General features: G+C 36.9%; 1 protein-coding gene across 2 annotated transcripts in view; it reads left to right on the top strand.

Annotated features, from left to right (window-relative positions):
* LOC109448670 (uncharacterized) overlaps positions 1-10,413 on the top strand; it is a 139,795-nt gene extending 129,382 nt beyond the window's left edge. For both annotated transcript variants that reach the window (XM_088796607.1, XM_088796605.1), the window contains one exon: positions 408-10,413. The gene's annotated coding sequence lies outside the window, so the exon portion shown is untranslated. The remainder of the gene's footprint in view (positions 1-407) is intronic.
* Positions 10,414-22,142: the final 11,729 nt, after the last annotated feature.

The following is a 22,142-nucleotide window of genomic DNA, read 5'->3' as shown; positions in this document are numbered from 1 at the left end:
AGTACCTAAGTGTGAAACCATACTTTGTAAATGCAAAGACTCTTAATTAATTTTTTAAATTAGTTGTTTCCTTATTATGAAGAAATATATATCATTATAGAAAATATATTATTTTCTTATTATAGAATACTTACAAATCACTGATAAATGAAAAAAAATCAACTCACATTTTCACCACTCAAAATAGCCACTGTTAAAATTTTGATATCTTTCTTTCCAATTATATGTGTGATGTACATATTTATAGATATTATTACTGTATTACATGTGATGTTGACACTTATTTATTCCCCAGTTAATTTGACAGGAACATTTTCCTATGTTTTAAATATTCTCCGCAGAATTATTTTAATGTTCTGGAATCCTCTTTCCCCAGGTCACTGCATGACAGGTTTCTTATTTTTCAGATCTCACCTTTTTCATCTCCCCTTGAGTGAGGCTTCCTTGATTACTGCAACAAATGGCTACGATACCCCACTGCCAGATTTTGTCTATCATATGACCCTCCTTGAAGCATGGAATATGTCTTTGTCTGTTATTGTATTCCCAGTGTGTAACCAATGTCTGACACTGGTTAAATATTTTTCTTAAAAAATGAATGAATGAAAGGACGAAGAAAATTTCATTGATAAATCCATCATAGTGACTTAGTGCATCTATTTTTATATATTTAGGTTATTTACATCTCTTTTACTATTATAAACATCACTTTAATATATTTCTCTGGATAAATTTTCATGCATGTTCTTGATTGTTTTTTAGTTTATATGCCTAGAAGTAAAATTGCTGTGTCTAAGAATAAGTAAAATGTTAAGATTTAATATGTATTTTACTAGAAAGTTTGTGACAGTTTACACACTTACCAACAGTATTTCAAATTGCCACTTTAATCAAGTCAGAAATCGATTTTTGTCATTTTAAAACTATTACTAGTTAAGAAATTCTCTCATTTTAAATAAAATTTTTTGACTGTTAGACATAGCTAACAGATTATTATACAAGCATACAATTATTTTCATATGCTTATTAGTCATTGTCATTTTTTCTTTTCCTTTTGTGAATTGTCTTCATGTTCTTTGTCAATTTAATATGTTAATTGATTTATGAGTTCATTATATACTTAGAATTTGTTTAATTTCTTGGTATTCGTTTTGCAAATATTTTCCACAGTTCATAAGTTCTCTATCACTTTTGTTTATTGTCTTAAAAGTTTTATATGATGTAATCTTTAAAACACACAAAAAAGCAGAGATAACATATACATGTAGGTAAAATTCATTTTTTCATCATTCAGTCTCAATGCCTCAAATCCCCTGCCTTACCTCTCCCCAACGCCTGATTAAATTGTTGTTATTCTCAGAAAAAATTTCTCTTTTTTTGACATTCAATATTATTTTAATTTCAGGTGTACAGAATAGTAGTTAGACATTTATATAATTTAAGAAATGATCTTCCTGGCACTATACATAGTTGTTACCATATTACTGACTATATTACCTGTGTTTTACTTTATATCCCCATGACTGTTGTGTAACTACCAGTTTGTATTTTGTAATCCCTTCACCTTCTTCACCCTGCCCCCAACCCCCTCCCATCTATCACCCTAATGAACCTAGTACCCGTCTGTCACCATACTAAGTCTGCCAATTAAGTTTGCGAACTTGTTGCAACTATGTTGCCAATCTTTTCTGATATCAGAGAGATTATGCATTATTAATTTGTACCAACTGGACAAACAGTTAACCAAGTTTACCATTGGGAATTACTGGAAAGACTATGTGAAAAAGTTAGATGACCTGAACTTTTTGCCAACAATTCACAGCTCTTGCATCATGACAATGCACCAGCTCACACTGCACTGTCTGTGAGGGAGTTTTTAGCCAGTAAACAAATAACTGTATTGGAACACCCTCCCTACTCACCTGATCTGGCCCCCAATGACTTCTTTCTTTACCCAAAGATAAAGGAAATATTGGAAGGAAGACATTTTGATGACATTCAGAACATCAAGTGTAATACGAAGAGAGGCCTGATGGCCATTCTAGAAAAAGAATTCCAAAATTGCTTTGAAGGGTGGACTAGGCACTGGTTGTCAGTGCATAGCTTCCCAATGGGAGTACCTCGAGGGTGACCATAGTGATATTCAGCAATGAGATATACAGTACTTTTTCTAGGATGAGTTTGTGAACTTAATTGTCCAACTTCATACATAGTTCTTACAATATAATTGACTATATTCCTTATGCTATGCCCTACATCCCCATCATTACTGTGTAACAATTTGTACTTCATAATCCCTTCCCACCTTTTAAAAAGATTTTTATTAAAAATATAGCTAACATACAATATTATATTAGTTTCAGGGGTACACCATAGTTATTCAATATGTATATACCTAAATAAGGGATCACTATGATAAGTCCAGCAACCATCTAACACTGTACCATGTTATCACAATATTATTGACTATATTTCCTCTGCTGTATATAACATCCCCATGACTTATTTATTTTATACCTGGAAATTTGGACCTAGTCTTCTAGTGATTCCTTCTAGTGCATTCTTTATTTCAGTTATGGTATTCTTCACTTATGACTGGTTCTTTTTTATGGTTTCTATGTCCTTTTTAAATGCTTGCTAGCTCTTTGTTGAAGTTCTCACTAAGTTCCTTGAGTATCCTTGTAACCATTGTTTTGAACTCTGTCTCTGGTAGGTTGCTTGCCTCCATTTCATTTAGTTCTTTTTCTGGAATTTTCTCCTATTTTTTTTCATTTGGGATGTATTTCTTTGCTTCCTAATTTTGGCTGCCTCTCTGTGTGTGTTTCTATGTATTAGGTAGATCTGCTATGTCTTCCATTCTTGGTCGGGTGGCATTATGTAGTAGGTGTCCTGTGGGGCCCATTGGCACAGTCTCTCTCGTCACCTGAGCTGGGTACTCCAGGAGTGTTCTTTGCATGGGTTGTGTGTACCCTCCTGTTATAGTTGAGCCTTGATTGCTTTTGGCACCTTAGTGGGTGGGACTGATGCTCAGGCTGACTGGCTGTGGGGTTTGGCCACATCCACAGCTTATGGGCTGCTGTGCAGGAGGCTGACCCCACTGAGTGGGATTCACCCCAGTGGGCTCTGGTGCTTGTTGAGACTGCCATTATTGGGCTCATTGAGCAGTGCTCTGCTGTGGTCTGAAGCCAATCTCCAAGTATGTTTGTTCTGGGGCCTTTTGGGAGGGGCTTCAGTGCAGACTCAGGTCAGCCACTGCCTGTGACCCGGGAGACTACATGGTAGGAGCTACAAAGTGATCCGAGGTTGTTCACTGCCTGTGCTGCACCTGGAGGCACATGGGAGAGGCCATGTTGCAAACTAAAAACAGCTCCTACCAGTACCAGGTCTAGGGTAGTTCCGCAAAAACCCAGGACACCCCAAGGCCTGCTGCCACCTGCCAGCTCTCTTAAGGTTCAGCCACTGTAAATGCCTCATGCAGTATGTGAGCCGGGTGAGTCAGGGCCTCAGGGAGTCACTAGATTAAGAAGAATTGTGGTCACCAGGTTAATGTAAATTCTGGTTTGGTGACAGTGCTGAGCCTAGAGCTACTCAGCATAAGTCTCTGAGCACACTGACGCCAGTCGTTGCTTACCTGGGGCCTGCCGGACTGAGATAGTTTTCTAAGAAAGAGTGCAATACAGGTGGAGAAAGAGCCTCCAGCTGTGCGCGAGTTGGGTGGGGTGGGGTGCCAGTGAGTCAGCAGGGCAGAGCAGCAGAGCTCACCAGGCCAATCAGATTCAGATTTGGCTGAAGGGGGCAGGCTCAACACAGGAAAGATGGTGTCTGTCTATTGGCTACTTGGAAGGTGAAACCCTTACAGAGAAAATGTTGACTGTCCTCCAGTTCTTCGTCCAAAACCACACACCTCAGCCTGCCCCCTGTACGTCTCCGAGGTTCCCTGAGTCACTGTCCCTCTGCTGGATCCCAAGGTGAGTGCCTGTGAGTGAATGAGTCTTTGTGCTGGCTATTTAAGAGAACGTTTGGCTGTTTTTCACAAGCACATCTTTTAGAGGCTCCTCTTCCTCGCACCAGTACTCTGGGCTGGTAAGGCTGGTATAGAGCCGGGGTCTTTCGCTCCTCCAGATGGGAACCTTCGTGTCTGAGACAACCCTCTTGGTTCTCAACCGCCACATGGAGTTTGGGGCCCAGCCCATTTTGCATCTCCACCCCTCCTACAAGTCTCGACGTGGCTTTTTCTTTATATCCTTCAGAAGTTATAAAACTTGTGTTTAGCTAGACTTCAAATGGCTCTCCAGGTTGATTGTTTTGTAATTTAGTTGTAATTTTAATGTGTTCATGGAAGAAACACATTGTGTTCAGTGTTTATTTACTCCACCATCTTGGATCTTTCTTTCCATGCTTTTTATTTTATAAAAATTCACCTAATTTGTTCTAGGATTTAATACACAGTCTTTGTAGACAGTTTTGAAAATACAGATGAATAAAAAAAGGAGTTGAATTTCATAACCCACACATATCACTCTTAATATTATAATGTAGAATATATACTGGAAATATTTTAAAATTTAATTTTACAAAATTAAATCATATTATTTTGTAGCTTTATCTTTAATTTATAGTAAATGTCATTGCATGTTGATGTATATTGACTGACATTATTTTCTAAATGTGTATAATATTTTATTGTAAAACTAGATCATAATTTATTTTATTGCATGCTTTAATGCTAGATATTTAGATGGAGTGAAATCTTTTCTCAATGTAAGTAATTAATTAAACAAATATTGAACTTCTGTAATATGCCAGATACTGTATTTGACATTGAAGATAGAAAAGTGAGAAAACACACACACACACACTGCAGGTTCCTGTCCAGTATATGGCTTATTGTAGTCATGAACATTTTTATTCAAATATTTTTACATCATTTTAAATTCTTTCCTGTGGGAAAGTTCCTAACCATGAAAAAATACTTTTTAAAAAGTGATTTCTATAAATCCTGTTAAATTTTCCTGCAGAATTATTGTGATATTTCACATTTCCACCTATACTGTATTAGTGTTAATACTAGGTATCACTGCTCTTTTCAATCTTTGGTGATCTGATAGGTGAAAAATTATTTGTCACTGTTGTTTTATTTAGTATTTTATCTATTATTAATGACATCAATTACTTGTTCATATGCTTATTGGACCTTTGTACTTCTTCTTTTGTGAATTACCTGTTCATGTTCTTGCACGTTTTTTTTCCCCTTATTGAGGTGTCTGCCTCCTCATCTTTTACAACTTTGTTTTTAAAATTTAAACACTACGTGCATAACAATGGTTTTATGTAGAGGTTGTATATATAAAACTACTAGAAACTTTTGGCTGAATAAAATGATGTAAGCCCTTAAATTTGAAGTCTACTACAATAATAGTATCAACCCAATTTGGAGACATTTCTATATTGCTCAACATGGTCTACATAAATATTCTTATACTGGAAGACTCAATTGAAGGCACCAATCCATGAATAGGTCAAATGCTTCTTTAGAAGTAAATGTAAAACAATTATAGTTTTCTGTTGAAAGACAGGAAAAATAGGCCTTCAGTGGTTGTGGAATTGCTAATGAGTTACAGAGTCTTCTATTTCAAAAATGGAAGTTTAGGCAGTGATAAAAGTCATTGCTATCTGCTGGCTGTTCGATTATACAAAATGATGTTGAGAACTCAGAATAATTCTTAATGTGAATGTAACAAAAGTCACCAACACAATTAGCACCCTTGTGGGGAATCTGAAGAGAAAAACTAAGGATTGAATTATTGTGGAGTATAAACTACATTCTCACCTATGAGACAAATTGGTACGGAAATATAGACTTCCTTAGATTAGACTCTCTTTAGTTGGTGAATAGGGAACTGATTTAAATTTCTAGGACCATTAATCTCCTACTTTTTATGGGTAGTAAATTATCTTTAAATTAAAACAAACAAACAGTCTACTTGTCAGACTGTGTATCAGAATAAACACAGGCTGCCAACAACTTATAATTAGGACCTCTAACCTGATCTACTTAAATGGCTTTGACAAGGAGAGCAACATAAAACCAATTTTCATTTTCAAAAAGGAAAATAACTTTTAATCAAAAATTTGAAAAAAAATGACTTACTTTCAATTTCTTTTGCAAGTAGTATATCACATTGAGTTTCTTTAACCACAACATTTTTATACATAAGCTGAGTGATATCTCTTGTGTTTGTGACACACTTTTATTTTTGTTTTAATGTCTCATACCCTAGTTAAGAGCAGTGGTTTAAAGGTAAAAGCATGATCACTCTTGATTTTCAGCACATGTCAGTAACACCACATTTAAAACTATATTAATTATCATTTTGAATGAACAATGATATCTGGTGAATGCTCTGCCTGGCCCCTACCTAGCATGCTCTAGTGGAAAGGGCCTTTAATCTATGGGAAGCCAACAACCACAAAATTGTTAGCATGAAAGAGTGACAGAAATCATTTTTGCTACTGTGGAAAATGAGATTTATTGTTCTTGTTGTTCTGATCATTTGCTTTGGATAGGGCAAAGCTATTTTAATTTTTCCTGTGCTGTCATTAAAAACAATTAAGGAAATAAAGGCTATGGTAGGGAGTCAATTAAAATCATTTATGTAGCATGTGATGGGATGAAAAACCTGCATTAAGTTCGAGTCACATAACACAAAATTCCACAAGTACTCTGGCTGCAGGCACAACTGGAAATAGGGACCAAAATGATTTCATTAAGATTCTATTCCTCTTCTCAGTCTTTTATCTTGTGTTGGTTGTATTCACAGGAAGCCTCTATCCTATTTTCTTCAAAACTCTTGGCCTTTGCTTTGACAGGACTGGCTTAATTCAGATGGCCATTACTGAATCAACATTATTACTAGGGAAAAACTTGCCAAACTTGGGCCATAGACTCTGGTTACAGAATCAGAGAAGTAAAAGCCCTTTCCAGGCCACATAGAACTAGAGTGGGCGATGGACGAATAGCCAAATAAGTGGATGTAGGAGGAAAGGGCAGTCTAGAGGTAAAGCACAACACTATAGTCTCAAAGTGTAGATTTTTCCACTGTTGGACTCTCATCTTTTTGCATTTTGAGTGCTCTCCAAACAAACAGATACAGCCATAGGAATGATTTTAGGCAAGTTTCTTGTCACAAACCCACAAATAAGGAGTCAGAAATAGAGTGGCAACACTAAGAGATGAGTGTAAGAGACGAACATCTAAAAAGAATTTCACATATACTGATGATGTCTAGATCACCTTAATTTCACCAACCCTTTCTAAAAATTTTTTTGCCCAGTAACTTTGGTAAAGTATTTCACTCTTCTGAGAGAGTACTGAAACTGTCTTGATTGGACATGAATATTATTATTTTGCAGAACTACCTTCAATCAATTAGCTGTCTTAGGTAAGTTTTGTTGTTGTTGTTGTTGTTGTTGTTCATGTATTTAAGGAGGATAAAATTTATAAATGAGAGTTGTTCTTTCATTTCCTAAAGAATACCCAATTGTGGCTATAGGCTTACTTTTGAAACCATCATACAATTTATGCAAGAAATACCAAAAAGATTGACTGCATCCACTTTAAAATATCAATAGGAGATCCTCAAGATTTATCAGTTTCTTACAAAGTGGGGTATGACATTCTAAGAAATAGGTGGCTTCTGGTCAAGAAACACTGTGGTTACAAATTTTATCTACAAGGTGGTCTGGAATGGCCAAATATTTCAGTACTTTTAGCAGCCCCCTACTTGCTTCTACTGATTAAGATTTTTCAATTTAATGTAATCTTCAGGATAAGAGTTGCAAGATTTTAGTTGTTCAGGATACAGAATGTTTGCTATGAGCAAGAGAAGTCAACTGAACATACAATGGTACAGTAGAAAATTTGGGGGCTGTCTGCTGTGATTATTTGTACTCTTAGTGAGAAATGAGAGGGGAAAAGACAAATAGTTAAAGGAGAGCTGTCCTTTGAAAACTAATCCTTCAGAAAAAGGAGTTGGGATTTTAGCATTGCTTCTTAAGCCACAAAGAGCTCTGGGTGAGTGAAGTAGGTGTGTATGCATTCTTGGAGAATGGAGAGAGGAAATAGAAAGATTTTCAAAAGAAACACAGAGTTAGATTCTTTCCACATTAGTATTTGAATACAAAATTATTATTCTAGATGACAAAAATGACTGTTTTGACTACTCATTGCGCCAAAGTATAACAAAAGTTAAAATCACACTTCAAACTGATTTTTCCTACCCAGCAGAAATGTATTACACCCATTCAAGAGTGTAATGGGCTGGATGATTCAGAGACCCAGGATCTTTTCATCTTCTGGGCTCCACCCTTGCAAGAAAAGCTTATTGATTCCTTGTAGAGACCAGAATATGTTTTGGGAAGTTTCGATATAATGTAAAAATACAAGTATTACCTTAGCAGTTATTTTTACTTAATTTTAGCAAAATTATGGTGTAGTGAGCAATCAATGCTCTAATTCATCTTTTATTCTTTTCTAGGATAGTGTATTATATATTTTGGGGACTGTCAATAGCTTTTTTAATAGACTCATATCAATGTAGTACTAAATCTGAGGACTCTGTCATGGAATGGGTTATTATGATTTTTCATCAAATCATTGCATGGACCAATAAAAATTCAAGCACAGATATAAAAATATATTTTTAAAAATTTTATTAATTTGCTTTCTTTTTCTTCTGACTCAAGTAATACATTTAGAACAACTTTTCTCTTTAAGGACATGGCATAATTTGGGGCCTTAGTTAAGGAAGGAAAAAAGAACCAGGGGAAAAGGAATTATCATGGTGTAGTAGGACGAACACAGGTTGGGAGCCAGACAGACATTGTGTGGATATCAGCTCTGCCACTTGGTATCTTTGGTTAACTTCACTCCATTGATCCTTGGTTTGCTCATCCTGGAGGGCACACTGGCATGTCCAACTAAAAGGGTACTGAGTAAATTAAGCATGCCAGCTTATATAAAGTGCCTAGTGGAATGACTGGCATACTACTACTGCCAGTGACTGCCACTAGACCAACAAATGTTAATTAAATTCTTTTATCATAATGCTTATTTGTATTAAATATTTATTCAGGAACTGAACAAACTTTGTTTAATCACACCAAAAGATACCCAATCTATAATGCATATGAAATATATAATATATTCTAAATGCATAATGGTTTATAAACAACAGATATTTATTTCTCATTCATGTAAGTCAAAAACACGTTTTCCTGTTGATGGGCTGGGTGATTCAGGGGCCCAGGCTCCTTTCATCTTTTGGGCTCCACCATGTTTAAGGCATGACTTCTGAGGATGTCATGTTCATCTGTATAAATCTAGTACAATAGAAGAACATAGAAGGTGGTACTTGAAGGGTTTCGATGGGCCATATCTGGAAGGGCACACCAATCACATTCCACTGACTAGAACTCCATCATAGGCAACAACAGGAATGGAGTCCAACTATGGGTCCAGAAAGGAGGGGAGATGTGTTTGAGGAACAGTCAACCAGTCTCTGACACATCAAGATGATAATAAGATAAAAGGATAACATGAACAAAATATAACAAATTATTTTTAAAATAGATGAATACCTTAAATACTGTATAATTGTATAATGGGTTATATCATATAATAGGGATGGCAAAAAAAGAGATGAATGTATTTTTTAAATTACTAAATAATAATGGAAAATGGTGTGTTTGAGGGGTTTGTGAAAGGGAGTACAGAATATCAATAGGATTCTGGAGAACAGTCTGGGAATATCCTTGGAGTTGACAGGGTCCAGTAATGTTTATGTGAGTGAAGTGATCAGAGAGTATGATGTGAAGAAGATTAGATAAGCAGCAATTAATTAGCTTTCTTTCTACTTGGTCACTTGAAGTCAAAGCAATCATTTTGAAACATGTGAGATCTAGCTACAATGGTTCAGCTCTCAAAAATACAAGGGTTTACTTTATATCTGTAATTGTACATACAAAATATACCCAAACTATGCACACAGTGTTTTATTAGGAAACTTTAGAACCTTAATCCTTTACTTAGTTATAGCTCTCTAAGCTATGTATACAAAACAATTATAGAATTGTGGTTAATTACTTCTCTCAACCCCTCATATATACTAAAATAAATAGTGATTTAAAGGAAAAAAAGGAAAGCAATTGAAATTTCACCTGTACAAAGTAGACAACTCAATTTGTTGTTTCTCTGCAAGTTACTCTGTATCTACCAATGTGCATGTCAGGGACCTCATGCTTCTTATGATAAACTGAGTTACTGCAGAGTGAAGTTTTCATTGTACAGATGGTTTTTATTTTCTTTCATTATTTCTTTGTAAATTATAATTCCCAAAATAAAATTTCTGTGCTTCTGTTATATGACCATTTGGGTCATATTAATTTGTGTTATTGTATTTCCCCCCCATTCTAATGCCTTCTGCTCAGAGAAATATTTTAGGCACATTAATGTTTAAGAGCTTAATTTATAGAGTCATATAGACTTCAGTCTGAACCTTAAAAAAGTCACTTACCAGGGTTGTGACCTTGGGCAGATTGCTTAACCTCTCTAAGCCTTAATTTGCTCGTTCATAAAATGGACATAATGCTACTCACCACAAGGTTGTTGTGAAGATTAAATGCAAAGTGATATGTGGGGCCGGCCTAGTGGCTCAGGCGGTTAGAGCTCCATGCTCCTAACTCCGAAGGCTGCCGGTTCAATTCCCACATGGGCCAGTGGGCTCTCAACCACAAGGTTGCCAGTTCAATTCCTCGAGTCCCGCAAGGGATGGTGGGCAGCGCCCCCTGCAACTAGCAATGGCCCCTGGACCTGGAGCTGAGCTGCGCCCTCCACAACTAAGACTGAAAGGACAACAACTTGACTTGGAAAAAAAAAAGTGATATGTTAGTGAAGCCCTTAGCAAAGTGCCTGGCATACAGCAAACCCCCAAGAAAGAACAGAAAATATTAGAATTATAAATTTTATGAGAATTACATGGAGAATGAATTTTAATTCTCTATAATATGTGCAGTTTACATGAAATGTTTCAATGATTACTGTTTTCTAGACTCTACAATGATAGAGGTTTACTCATCCCAAGGCCATCGGATATTGTATAGTCCAATGACTCCCTTCCCTTCTTCCTTCACCTCCATTCCCCTCCGCTCTCCTTCCCTTTCCTCTTAAAAATTCTTGTTTGATTTCATTTTTTTTTTTTAAAGGCAGGCTGCCACATTGCAGAGCCTCATTTAGATGTGTCTGGAGTCTTGGAAGCTTGACTACCCTACATTCTGCTACAAATGGGCCCTGAGAGCTTGTTTGACAGTGCTAGGGGGGAATCAGCTGCTCATGTATCCTTGACAGAACAACCATCCTCCTCTATCTGGGAAGGGAAGGTTGTTCTCTTTGACCTAGTGCACAGCTTGGGGAGGGATGCACATGGAGCAGTGAGGGAGGAAGAGGACACTTGCTGGGCTAACCAGATCAGTGGAATAAAGACTGGTGATCAATGCGGTGACAGATGTACCAGTCAGAATGCCCTCTCACCCAGAAATTCTTGTTTTAGACAGTCTTAGAAGGAAGCCAAATACATCAAACAGGTGAAAGCAGAGGTTCTGTGGCTGGTGGGGAGCTGTGGTGCCCAGAACTCTACCAGTTCAATTACCCCTTCCCTAATAGCCTACAAAAGGGCATCAAAGAAATCCCAGAGAATTTTGGGAAGAATTTGAAAACCAGTTCCCATTTCCCTGCTTTTGAGTAGAAGAAACTGAATCCAAAAGCATGAGTTTTTTAGTCATTAAGGTGGCTGATGGGAGAAACCTAGGAACTCCGTGTGCTGGCCTTTGTACTACCAAACTGCCTGGTTAATCCCCTACTTAAAATACCCGAGTGGGAGAACAAGCACCTGAAAGGTTGAGATCTCCATCCAAAAATGACCCTAAAACTGTACCTGCACAAAGAGATAATTCACAGCCTGCACCTCAATATCACCAAGCAATTCTGGAAACTTGATTGTCCATAGTACCACTTTTGGTATTTGCATCAAGATGGTAAGCATAGAGGTGAGACAGGGTCTAAAAACGAAGGTCCTGGAGGAGAGTTAAGGTACTCAAGAGTTGGGTTCTTTTGGGAGAATCAATGCTGTCATTGATTTACAGGTTGAGAGAAATAATAAAGTTCAGTCTAGACTTCTTGGTACTCTCAATACTAATTAGAACCAACTAAGCAAATTTATTCAACACAAAATTTAAAGACAACTAAATGCAGGTTACTTTTATAATGAAAAAAACGTAAGGCGAGACTAAAATAGTGTGTCTCTTCAGATTGGAAAAGCAAAGGCTGAAAGCTGAAGCTCATGAAATTGGGAAGGATATACAGACAGAGTGAACATAGATTGTACGCTAAATACAAATGTGAGAAATAGGTGGAAACACTTAAAGCTTGAACCAGGTAAATTTAAGACTGGTAAAGGTAAAACCAGTATACCTTCTTTTCTGGTTGTAGTTTGACTAAAATATTTTGAGAAGGTGCCCAGGTTTTAGGCATAGTGATATGTTCTCATTTCTCCTTTTGTGTGAATGTCTCTTTTATACTCACAGAACAAATAGAACTGTGATTTGGATCTCTCAACTAGCATAGATGATTTAAGATACTTGGACAATTAGAATAATTTTTTTTGGGGGGGTATTTGGGAGTACACAAGTCCCTTTGTTGTACTCCTCTACAGTATGCTTAGTCATTTGGACCCACATAAAATGCTTCCAATAGCTGCTAACTTCCAAAGCTAATCCTTTTTAAATTCTATCTCAGTCCTTTTGATTATGCCAGGAAGACAGTCTCAGTTTGGTGTTAATATGTCTTTAATTCCTAACACTTGCTAATATCCCTTTTAACAGAAAATAGAAGTTCAGTAATCAACTGAATATATGATGAAACCGGTGGTGGGTTTGACAAGCTTTAATGGGTGAACAGGAGTCAGCTGACCTCATATTAGAGAACACGGTAGATATTTGCTGTAGTAGGTCTGGAACCCACAAATCCAAGGTTTTTCTTATGTTAGTTTATTCAAAAGGTAGTGTATACGTACAACTTTATATCATGAAAAGCTAAAAAAGGGGCTTCAAGAAAGGTTAATCTAAATTTACCTTGTCAGAAAAATATCAAGAAGTCTCAGGGTGTATCCCTAACCTTTTGAGTTTCACATGATGGAAGACTGCCGTCACATGACATGCCCCTTTATATTCCTAGAAGAGACGGAATATTGGATGGACCATGGCTCAGACCCACTAGATTAATTCTTGTGCTTTTAAGTAAAATCCTCTATTTCTTTGAAAAGACCTCTTTTAAATTGCAGATGAAGCTGGTCTAGGGAAAGGTGTCCCTAAAGAGGAAGTAGTGTAAGTGCCCATGTTAGTACTATCTTACTGTGTGCACAGGATAAATCTAATGCAGATTGAACTAATCTAAAGTTCAACATCTGTTTCATTCAAAGTGGAACATTTGAAATTCAATACAAAGAAGGACTTTCAATCCTGGCTTTTATTCTGAACAACTAATTGCAGTAGTCAGTTTCTAGTTTTTGAGACCATAAAGCTCCAATAAAAGTCCCATAAAGTAGAATTACAATTTGATAAATGTTTTACAGGTTTCATCCTGTTTTTTAAAAAAGAACCACTGTATATAATTTTATAAATTTTTGAATGTAGTAATATTGAATATCAGTAATATTGAATTCCATGCTTAAGAACCTTTGAGTACTTTGCAGCACTCAAAGAGTACTTTGGAGTTGGACAGATGTAGGATAGAATTTCACATCTGCTATTAGGTGACTTTGGGCAAGTTATTTAACCTCTCTAAATTTCAGATTCTTTTTCTTTTATAAAGTCGTATTACAAATAATATATATCTCATAGGTAGCAATAATGAACTTATGCTTATTGGTTGCATTAAACAAAATAATTTAAGTAAATTCTTAGTACAATATCTGGCAGAGTAAGGGGTCAAACATATTAATTATAATTAATAGTCATCATAGGAGCAACTTTATTTAGCACTGATCTTTTTTTTTTTTTTAGTTCTTTATTATTATCATTATTAGTTTCAGGTGCACAAAACAACATAATGATTAGACATTTCACACCTCACACTGATAACCCCAACAAGTCTACTACCCATCTGTCACCATACGTAGCTATTACAATACTGTTCACTATATTCCCTATGCTGTTCTTTACATCCCATGACTTTGTATGTGTACACACACACACACACACACACACACACACACACACACACTCACATTCATGACATCGGACAATTAAGTTCGCGAACTCATCCTAGAAAAAGTGCTACATACCTCATTGCTGAATATCACTATGGTCACATTTGAAGTACTGCCCTTGGGAAGTTATTTACTGATGCCAGCGCTTAGGAACTCTTTCTGGAATGGCCATCAGAGCTGTTATTGGATTACCCTTGATGTCCTGAATGTCATCAAAATGTCTTTTAATATTTCCTTTACCTTTGGGTAAACAAATAAGTCATTGGGGGCCAGATCAGGTGAATAGGGAGGGTGTTCCAAGACAGTTATTTGTTTACAGGCTAAAAACTCCCTCACAGACAGTGCTGTGTAAGCTGGTGCATTGTCGTGATGCAAGAGCCATGAATTGTTGGCAAAAAGTTCAGGTGGTCTAACTTTTTCACGCAGCTTTTCCAGCACTTCCAAATAATAACCTTGGTTGCCTGTTTGTCCAGTTGGTACAAATTCATAATAATCCCTCTGATATCAAAAAAGGTTAGCAACATGGTTGCAACAAGTTCACGAACTTAATCGTCAGACCTCATAAATGTGTGTGTGTGTAATTTATATAATTTTTACAATTATAGTTGGCCTTCAATGTCATTTTATATTAGTTTCAGGTGTACAGTTCAGTGGTTAGATGTTTATATAATTTATAAAATGATCCCCACGATAAGTCTAGTACCCATCGGACATTATACGTAGTTTTTACAACATTATTGACTATGTTCCCCATACTTTATTTTACATCCCCATGACTTTATTTTACATCCCCATTGGTGTTACTACCAATATTTACTACCTAATTCTTTCACCTTTCTCAGCCATCTCCCCAAGCCCCCTCCCTTCTAGAAAGTATCAGTTTGTTCTCCATATCTATGAGTCTATTTCTGTTTTGTCCATTTATTTATTCTGTTCCTTAGATTCCACATATAAATGAAATCATATGGTATTTGTCTTTCTCAGTCTGATTTATTTCACTTAGCATAATATCCTCTAGATTCATCCATGTTGTTGCAAATGGTAAGATATCATTCTTTTTTATGGCATGATAAACCATTGTATAAATGTATCAATTTCTTTATCCAATCGTCTATTGATGGGCATTTTGGTTATTCCCACATCTCGGCTATTGTGAATAGTGCTGCAGTAAACATAGGGGTGCAGATATTGTTTTGAATTAATGTTTTGAATTTCTTTTGACAAATACCCAGGAGTGAAATTGCTGGGTCATAAGGTAGCTCTATTTTTAATTCTTTGAGGAACCTCCATACTGTTTTCCATAGTGGCTGCACCAATTTGCAATCCCTTGAACAGTGCATAAAGGTTCCCTTTTCTCCACATCCTTGCCAGCAGTTGTTGTTTGTTGATTTATTGATGATAATTATTCTGGCAGGAGTGACGTATTATCTCGTCGTGGTTTTTATTTGCATTTTTCTGATGAGTAGTGACATTGAGCATCTTTTCATATGTCTATTTTTTATCTGTATGTCATCTTTGGAGAAATGTCTATACAGGTCCTCTGCCCAGTTTTAAATTGGATTGTTTGTTTTTATGATGTTGAGTTGTGGGAGTTTTTCTTTATAAATTTTGGATATTAACCTCTTACAAGATGTATCATTAGCAAATATCTTCTCCCATTCAGTAGGATATCTTTCTGTTTTACTGATTGTTTCTTTTGCTATGAAAAACTTTTTAGTTTGATGTAGTTGCATTTGCTTATTTTTTCATTTGTTTCCCTTATTTGAGGAGATATATCAGTAAAAATATTACTAAGGGTAAGGTCTGAGAGATTACTTCCTATATTTTCCTCTAGGAGTTTCATAATTTCAGGCCTTACATTTAACTCTTTAATTCATTTTGAGTTTATTCTTGTATATAGTGTAAGATGGTGGTCCAGTTTCATTTTTTTTGCATGTATCTGTCCAGTTTTCCTGGCACCATTTATTGAATAGACTGCCTTTACCCCAATATATATTCTTGCTTCCTTTATCATAGATTAAATGACCATATAGAAATCGATTTATTTCTGGGCTCTCTATTCCATTGATCTATGTGTCTGTTTTTCTGCCAATACCATGCTGTTTTGATTACTATGGCCTTGTAGTATTGCTTGATATCAGGTAGCATGATACCTTCAGCTTTGTTCTTCATTCTCAGGATTGCCATGGCTATTTGGAATATTTTATGGTTCCATATACATTTTAGGATTTTTGTTCTACTTCTGTGAAAAATGCCTTGGTATTTTCTTAGAGATTGCATTGAATCTATGGATTGTTTTGGGTAGTATGGACATTTTAACTATATTAATTATTTCTATCCATGAGCATGGTATATGTTTCCATTTATTCGTATCTTTAATTTCTTTCTTCAATGTCTTATAATTTTCTGAGTACAGGTCTTTTACTTTTTTGGTTAAATTTATTCCTAAGTATTTCTTTTTTTTTTTTGATGCAATTGTAAATGGGATTGTTTTAAGTTCTTTTCCTGATAGTTGGTTATTGGTATATAAAAATGCAATTGATTTCTGGAAATTAATTTTGTATCCCACTACTTTACTAAATCATTTATTAGTTCTAATAGTTTTTTGGTGGAATCTTTGGGGTTCTCTCTATATAATATCACGTCATTTGCAAATAATAACAGTTTTACTTCTTCCTTTCCCATTCGAATGCCTTTTATTATTTTTCTTGTCTGATTGCTGTGGCTCGGACTTCCTGTACTATGTTGAATAAAAGTGGTGAAAGTGAGCATCCTTGTCTTGTTCCTGATCTTAAGGAGAATGCTTTTAGCTTTTCCCCATCAAGTATGATATTAGCTGTGGGTTTTTCATATATAGCCTATATAGCCTATATTATGTTGAGATTGTTTTCTTTATTCCCACTTCACTGAGAGTTTTTATCATAAATGGATGTTGGATTTAGTCAAATGGTTTTTCTGCATCTATTGATATAACCATATGATTTTAATTTTGTTTATACATTTGTTTATCACGTTAATTTATTTGCAGATATTGAATCAACCTTACATACCAGGAATGAATCCCACTTGATGTGGTGTATGATCCTTTTAATGTATTGCTTAATTAGGTTTACTAATATTTTGTTGAGGATTTTTACATCTATGTTCATGAGGAATATTGGCCTATAGTTTTCTTTTTTTGTAATATCTTTGTCTGGTTTTGGAATCAGGCTAATGGTGGCCTCATAAAATGAGCTTGGGAGGCTTCCCTTCTCTTGGATTTTTTGGAATAGTTTGAGGAGAATCAGTGTTAATTCTTTTATGAATGTTTGGTAAAATTCATCCATGAAGCCTTCTGGTCCAGAACTTTTGTTCGTTGGGAGCTTATTGATTAGTGATTTAATTTCATTTGTAGTAATCAGTCTGTTCAGATTTTGTTTCTACTTGATTCAGCTTTGGAAGATTGTATGCTTCTAGGGATTTAACTGTTTCTTCCAAATTATCCAATTTGTTGGTATAGAGTTGCTTGTAGTATTTTTCTTAATATAGATATACATATATATCTGTGTGTATATATATATACATACATATGTATTTCTGTGGTGTCCGTTGTCACTTCTACTCTTTCATTTCTGATTTTGTTTGTTTGGGTCCTCTCTCTCTTTTTTTTTCCTAGATGAGGCTGATTAAAGGTTTGTTGATTTTGTTTTTTATTTTTTTCAAAAAACCAGCTCTTGGTTTCATTGATCTTTTGTATTGCTTTTTAGACTCTATTTCTGCTCTGATTTTTATGATTACCTTACCTGTACTCACTTTCATCTTTGTTTGCTGTTCTTTTTCTAGTCCCCTTAGATGTGAAGTTAGACTGTTTACTTGAGATTTGTCTTGTTTCTTTAAGTAGGGCTGCATTCTATAAATTTCCCTCTTAGGATTGCTTTCTCTATCCTAGAGATTTTGGGGTTGTTATGTTTTAATTTTCATTTGTCTCAAAATATCTTTTGATTTTTTTCCTTGATCTCATTGTTGACCCATTCATTATTTAGTAGAATGTTATTTAGCCTCTATGTGTTTGTGTGTTTTCATTTTTTTTCTTATAATTGATTTCTAGTTTCATGTCATTGTGGTCAGAGAAGACTCTTGATATGATTTCAATCTTCTTAAAATTATGGTGACTTGTTTTGTGGTCTAACATGTGGTTTACCTTGGAAAATGTTCCATGACTTGAAAAGTCAAATGTTCAATGTACTTGAAAAGAATGCATATTATGCTGCTTTGGGGTGAAATTCTCTAAAAATATCAATTAAATACATCTGGTCTAGTGTGTCACTTAAGGCTGTTGTTTCCGTGTTGATTTTCTGTCTGGAAGATCTGTCCATTGATGTCAGTGGGGTGTTAAAGTCCCCTACTATGACGTTGTACTGTGAATCTCTGCCTTTATGTCAGTCAATATTTGTTTTATATGTTTAGGTGCTCCTATATTGGGTGCATAAATGTTTAACTAGAGTTATGTACTTTTGTTGGATTGATCCCTTTATTATTATCTAATGTCTTTTATTATAGTCTGTGTTTTAAAGTCTATTTTGTCTGATATAGTATTACTACCCCTGTTTATTTCTTGTTTCCATTTGCATAAAATATCTTTTTCCATCCCTTTACTTTCAGTCTACAAGTATGTGTCTTTATCTGAGGTGAGTATCTTATAAAAAGCATATACATGGGTTTTGTTTTCTTATCCATTCAGCTATCCAGTGTCTTTTGATTGAAGTACTTAATCCATTTACATTTAAAGTGATTATTGATGAGTGCATAGTTATTACCATCTTATTATTCATATTTTTGATCTTTTGTTTGTTTGTTTGTTTTCTCCTTTCTTCTGCTTAAAGAAGTCCTTTTAATATTTCTTGTAATACTGGCTTGGGGGTAATGAATTCATTTGGCTTTTTCTTGTCTGGGAAGCTCTTTATTTCTCCTTCACTTTTAAGTGATAGCCTTGCTGGGTAGAGTAGTCTTGGTTATGGGCCCTCATTTTTCATTACTTTGAATATTTCCTGCGACACCCTTCTGGACTGCAATGTTTCTGTTGAGAAATCAGCTGATAGTGTTGTGAGAGCTCCCTTATAAGTAGCAAGTTGTCTTTCTTCTGCTGCTTTTAGGATTATCTTTTTGTCTTTAACCTTTGCCATTTTAATTATGACGTGTCTTGGTGTGGGCCTGTTTGAATTCATCTTGTTTTGGATTCTCGGCACTTCCTGGGCTTGTATGTCTATTTCTTTCACAAGATTAAGGAAATTTTCTGTCATTATTTCTTCAACTACGTTTTCGATCCCTTGCTCCCTCTCTTCTCCTTGGTACTCCAATGATGCAAATGTCATGCTTTACGTTTTCGCAGGGTTTCTTAAACTATCTTTGATTTTTTAAATTGTTTTTTTCTTTTTGTTGTTCCAATTGGGTGTTTTCAGCTACCTTGCCTTCTAGATCACTGATTCAGTACTCTGTTTCATCTAATCTGCTGTCGATTCCTTCTAGTGTATTCTTCATTCCAGTTATTATATTCTTTATTTCTGACTGGTTCTTTTTTATGGTTTCTATGTCCTTCTTTATGTTTACTATCTCTTTGTTCATTCTCATTAAGTTTCTGAAACATTGTTATAACCAATGTTTCTTTCTTTTCTTTTTTTATTGGGGAAGGAGAACAGAACTTTATTGGGGAACAGTGTGTACTTCCAGGACTTTTTTTCCAAGTCAAGTTGTTGTCCTTTCAATCTTAGTTGTGGAGGGTGCTGGTCTGCTTCAAATTGTTCTTTCAGTCTTAGTTGTGGAGGGCACAGCTCAACTCCAGGTCCAGTTGCCATTGCTAGTTCCAGGGGGTGCAGCCCACCATCCCTTGTGGGAGTCGAGGAATCGACTGGCAACCTTTGTGGTTGAGAGGACGCACTCCAACCAACTGAGCCATTTGGGAGCTCAGCTCAAGGTGCTGTGTTCAATCTTAGTTGCAGGGGGTGGAGCCCACCATCCCTTGCGGGACTCGAGGAATTGAACTGGCAACCTTGTGGTTGAGAGCCCACTGGCCCATGTGGGAATCGAACCGGCAGTCTTCGGAGTTAGGAGCATGTAGCTCTAACTGCCTGAGCCACCAGGCCAGCCCCCATAACCAGTGTTTTAACCTCTGTCTTGGTTAGGTTGGTTGCCTCCATTTCATTTATTTCTATTTCTGGAGGTTTCTCTTGTTCTTTTATTTGGGACATGTTTTTTTGTTTCCTTATTCCAGCTGCCTCTCTGTATTTTCTTCTATGAATTAGGTAGATCTCCTATGTCTCTCAGTCTTTTCTGGCTAGCCTTATGTATGGTCCAATGGTGCAGTCTCCCTGATCTCCCGTGCACGTGTTCCAGGACTGTCTCTTGTGTGTGTTGTGTGTATTCTCCTGTTATAGTTGAGCCTTGATTGCTTTTGGTGCATCAGAGGGTGGGATTGACTCCCAGGCTGACTGACTGTGAGGATTGGTTCTACCCACAGTATATGAGCTGCTGTGTGGGGGTTGACCCTTCAGAAGAGGAGTCGCCCCTGTCAACTGTTGTACTTGTTGAGACCAACCAGGTAAACTGTTGTACTTGTTGAACCAACCAGGTAGTGCTTTGGTGTGGTCTGAGGTTGGCTTCTGGGTGTGTTGTTTTTGGTGTCTCTTGGGATGAGCTCCCATTCAAATCAATTTCAGCCTCGCATGTAACCATCCCAGGGTTACTGGTAGGAGTTTCAAACTATATGTGAGTGGCTGCTACCTGTACTGGGCCTAGAGACATGTTGGGGTGGCCTTGCTGTGACCTGAAACTGGCTGTCATCAGTATTATGTCTGGGACAGCTTATAAAAAGTCTCAGGGTCCCCTAGGCCTGTTGACACCTTCCAGCTGTCACCTTCCAGGCTCAGCCATTGAAAGAGCCTCCTTACATGTGTGGGCTGGGCTGGTTGACCTGGTGTTGAGAGTGCCTTCAGCAACATAGCACTAGCTGGGATGGACAGGGTCCCAGGGAGTCTTGAGTCATGGCTGATGGTTTTTATAAGGTTAATGCAGATTCAGTTCTTGCACCAGTGCCTGGCCTGAGATCACTTCACAAAATTCCCTGAGAACACTGCGGCCAGCCACCACATGACTTAGGCTTGCAGATTCCTGAAAGCTGCCCAAAAGCAGCTGTGGTGCAAGTTATGGCTTACTGCCCACCACCAAATTTCTCTGGGTTGCTGCAGGCTGTCCACTGTCGTAAAAGGCTTCCACAACTTGGAGGCAGGGCCAGCCACTCCATACCAAAAGTGCTCTGGGAAATGCAGTACTAGCTATTCAAGGCAGGGACCCAGGGTGTCACGAAGGTGGTGCACATGCACAGATTTTACCAGACCAATGTGCTTTCAGATTTGGCCTTTTGGGGGAGAGTTCAGCATGGAAAAGATGGTGCCCTCCTGTAGGCTACATGCGAGACAGGCTCTCACAAGGATAATGGCTGCTCTCCCAGCCTCTCTCCAAAGCCACACAGCTAAGTCTTTCCCCATATGTCTCTGGTGCCTCTTGAGTTGCCGCTCCTCCACCAGAGACCACGTGAGTGTTTGCAAGTGAGTGAGTTTGTGTGCAGCTCCTTTAAGAAGGCCATTGGGTTTCCAGCCATCTTCTGTCTCACCAGGACCAGCAGACAGAGTCCTCGCTGATTTTCACTGCCAGATGTTGGGGGAACTCCTCCTCCTGACACTAGACTAGGGAGCCCAGTGTGAGGCTGGTACCCCTCCCTCTTCCAGGGGTACCTCTGCCACTGACGTGTCCCTCTTGGTGTTCAACTACTATCTGTGGGTTTGGAGT

The sequence above is a fragment of the Rhinolophus sinicus genome, chromosome 3, assembly GCF_057876585.1.
Source record: "Rhinolophus sinicus isolate RSI-liver-muscle chromosome 3, RSI-T2T, whole genome shotgun sequence".
Taxonomy (NCBI): Eukaryota; Metazoa; Chordata; class Mammalia; order Chiroptera; family Rhinolophidae; genus Rhinolophus; species Rhinolophus sinicus.
The sequence above is the reverse complement of the archived record's forward strand: the minus strand, read 5'-3'. Positions and strand labels throughout refer to the sequence as shown.